Source organism: Mus caroli, chromosome 5 (assembly GCF_900094665.2).
Source record: "Mus caroli chromosome 5, CAROLI_EIJ_v1.1, whole genome shotgun sequence".
In the NCBI taxonomy this organism is placed as follows: domain Eukaryota; kingdom Metazoa; phylum Chordata; class Mammalia; order Rodentia; family Muridae; genus Mus; species Mus caroli.
Window position 1 is genome coordinate 127,244,426 of NC_034574.1, and position 3,487 is coordinate 127,247,912.

The 3,487-nt window shown below is 55.7% G+C and overlaps 1 protein-coding gene across 13 annotated transcripts in view; it reads right to left on the bottom strand.

Moving 5' to 3' along the window:
* Positions 1-2,951, bottom strand: part of Gtf2ird1 (GTF2I repeat domain containing 1) — a 102,324-nt gene extending 99,373 nt beyond the window's left edge. For 9 of the 13 annotated variants that reach the window (XM_021161815.2, XM_021161812.2, XM_021161811.2 and 6 more), the window contains exon 1: positions 2,350-2,529. The gene's annotated coding sequence lies outside the window, so the exon portion shown is untranslated. Of the gene's footprint in view, positions 1-2,349; positions 2,530-2,749 lie in introns of those variants that run through there. The other 4 variants (XM_029477500.1, XM_029477496.1, XM_029477498.1 and 1 more) reach the window with 1 other exon arrangement.
* Between the last annotated feature and the right edge of the window lie 536 nt (positions 2,952-3,487).

Below are 3,487 nucleotides of genomic sequence, written 5' to 3' on the forward strand. Positions count from 1 at the left end.
ACACACACACACACACACACACACACACACACACACACACACACGTTCCTGAACAGAAAGGTCCAGTAAGACTGGGAAACAGTGAGAGGCTTGTGTTTAAGGGAATAGTTTAGGGTAATTGACAGGTTGTCCCTTAGGAACCAGGAATGAAAGGTGTCCCAGAAAAACACTAGGACTATTATTACCATGGTGTTATCCTAGCATTTGGGAGACTGAGGCAGGAAGATTGCCCTGAGTTCCAGGTAAGCCTGAATTATAAAGGAAGTAATTAGCCTACGGACACATCAGCCTACACACACACACACACACACACACACACACAGATAGAAAATTAACAGAGGATTGTATTCATTCATTCATTCATTCATTCATTCCAACACGCAGTCGCTCAACAAGTGAGTAGCAAGCTCCCATTCCCACTACATCTAGTGCAACCAAAAGACACACTCGAACAGCCAAGAGAGATAGGGTCAGGAGAAAGCCAGGACAGTATAGGAACACAGATATGGTAGACTCTCGGGACCAAGCAAAACTAGCCAGGTCTTGAAGTTCAAAAGAAAAGAGAAGTACAAGCTTACACAGCCCTCCTTAAGCCAGGCCGACTGAAGGAACGCACGAGTGATGCCCGGGTGTCACAGGTGTGCCAACATGAGGAAAAACCAGGGTCCAGGCCAGGAGATGCTGTCTGTGGACCCAAGGCCACACTCAAGACATGATGAACCCCCCTTCTCCCCCCGCCCCGAAAGCCTTCCTACCAGGAAGCTCAACTCAGGTCTCCAACAACCCAGCTATTACCCGAGCATGCACACACCCCGATCTCTGCACATGTAGCAACTGAGCAGCTGCTCCCGAGACCTCTATTATTATGTCTGCCTTTCGGACGATTTCCAAGTACCAAGCAGGAGACTGCCGCGTGTCAGAGGCCGGCTGGGCTCCTAGGAGCCAGCCTTCAATGATAACAAAAATGCCAACTGGCTTCCTGGAAATGAATGACCCTTCTGCCCTGCATCTAGACAACAAAGCACTTAAGTAAGTTAGGCATGCCCCTCAAGATACTGTCCCCAAGACCAAACTCCCAGGGCCAATAACCAGACAAGGGAAGCGGCACAGATCTAGTCCTTCCTTGTTTCCCTGGCTAGGATCCACTGGGACCCTTGGAGTTAGAACTGGCAATTTCTAGGTCATCCACATAGCTGGCTACAGAATGAGACACAGCTCAAGCCTTCCACAACCCAGCAGGTTAGGGGGCTCTGACACCCCCACCCCCACGCTAGGCCCGTTTCTAGGTCTGCTGATAGATTTTCTAAAGAGGCCAAAGTCAATCTCACACACTCCTGGAGCCTTAAGCAGGTGGTGACTTATGATGGAGAGACACGGGACAGTATCGGCACCCAATTTCGATGCCCCACTGCCCAACCCCTCCCAGCTGCCAGCCACCAGCCTCCTACCACTTCCTCTTGCTCCAAATAGAATAAATAATCGATGCCGGTGCCCTTTCCCTCTGGGAATGACGCTGCTAAAATAAATGAACGGATCAAGGCACCTCCCAAGGCCAGAGGTCTCGGAGGGCCCCAACGGAGGAACAGGGAGCACTGACCACTGAGCTTCCAGGAGCAGCTCTGCAGTCTGAGCCGGAAGAGAAGCCCCTTGTGAATCCCCACTCCTCTAAAAACCTGCCGAAGCCCAGCCTTCACGCCCCACATTCCAGATACACACTCCATCGCTGAGCCCAGCTCCTGAGTTCTTTCACTTCCCCAGGAAGGGGACCCAGGAACTGCCACCTCTAGTCTACTCCAGAGAGGCTGGGTCGCCAGACCCGATGCTGGTCTCCGCTAGTCTCCTGACAGAGCAGCCAAACTCTGAGAGCCACGGGTGTCCCCCCGCACCCCCTCCCGTTTCCCTGGGGCTTAGAGGCCAGGAAAAAAGTCGCCCTCTCAGCCCCCTGACTGGCTGCAAAGCTGGGTGTCACACCGGTCGCGATCACTCCTAGAGACTCCGGATGGGGAGACTCTAAACACCCTTTGGCCCCTCCCCCTCCTCTTCAAGAACTCAGAGACCACCCACAGCCAAGGCTCCCTCAAACTTGTTCCTTGGCACCCTCTATGCCCCTTTTACTGCCACCCTAAGTCTCTTTGACTCACCCCCAACCAACCAAAGAGGTCCGGCTCCCAACATGCAAGCCAGCCTCTTTACAGGATGACCCCCTCAAAAAAAGAAACCGCCGCTCTGGGGCAGTGTTCGGACTCAGCTTGAGCGTTGGAGGACAGGAGAGGAAAAGGGGGAGGGGGAGGAAAGCTTCTTTCCGACGCCCCCTCCACCAACCTCCCCCGGCAGGGCAGCACCACTGACCTCATTCGCCCAACTGTATCCAGGCCTGCTGGGCTCCAGGCCAGTGGGGCGCTTCTCTCTCCACCTCCAGGGAATTCGAGGGTGAGAGGGGTGTCTGCTTTCCCCGATTCCAGCAGGTATCCGGAGGGAAGAAGCTGACCATCCCAACCCATCCCCCTCCAAACTCGAATTATAATCCCGATCACGTGCACACACACCCCAAAAGGCGGGCCTTAGAATTGAGACACCTGGAGGGGGAGGGGAAGGGACCTCCCATGCACACAACACATTGAGGTTGGGGGGGTGGTGCAAAATAAGGACTTAAAACCAAAGCAAGCTCCAGAGCACCCCCCTCTCCATCATCCCTCATCCCATCCCCCACCCCCACCCCCACCCCCAGTCAAACTTTCTCCTTTTTTACCTTGCAGGATCCCCAAGCGCTCCGGGCGCCCCGGCCCGGGCCCGGTGGCCAGGACTCGGTAGATCCAGTCGCCTCTGGTTGCTGAGTTAATAATCCGGGAATGGGGGACAGGATCAGTGGAGGGAGGGAGGGAAGGAGGGCGGACGCGGTGCGGGCGGCCGGCCGGGGGCTGCGCGGGGCCCCCACCCCCGGCGCGGGCTGCGGCGGAGGGCGGGGCGCGGAGCGAGCGCGAAGCCGAGCCCGGGCTCTGGGAGGTTCTCTCTTTGTTCTGTAATCCCAGTAAGATTGCCAGCCATTCGCCCCGGCCCTAATCCCAGCCCCGCGCAACACCACCCTCCATTGGCTGTCATTTACATACGGGATTAGCCCGCACGGCCCGCCCCGTGCCACCGTGGGGGAGGACTCACAACCTCGGGGCCTCGAGACTCCCCCAGCCACGGATTAGAACCCCCTCCCCGGAGAGATCTGAATACATCAAGGTCACCCAGAGGACGCCCGGAGGATCCCTAGGTGGTTTACCCTGCTGGTCACTCTTATGCCTGGAGTGTCCAAGGTCAGAAGGGAGGGACCCCAGGTTTTTCTCTTGGATGGCCTGGCCCAGGCCTTTTTATTTATTTATTTTTTATCTTGGAATCTCATAAAGCCCTGGTTGCAGTCAAACTGTTTTAGGGTCCTGAACACTCACAAACTGAAAGTGAGGATAACCTTGAACAACTGATAGTCCTGGCTCTACCTCCA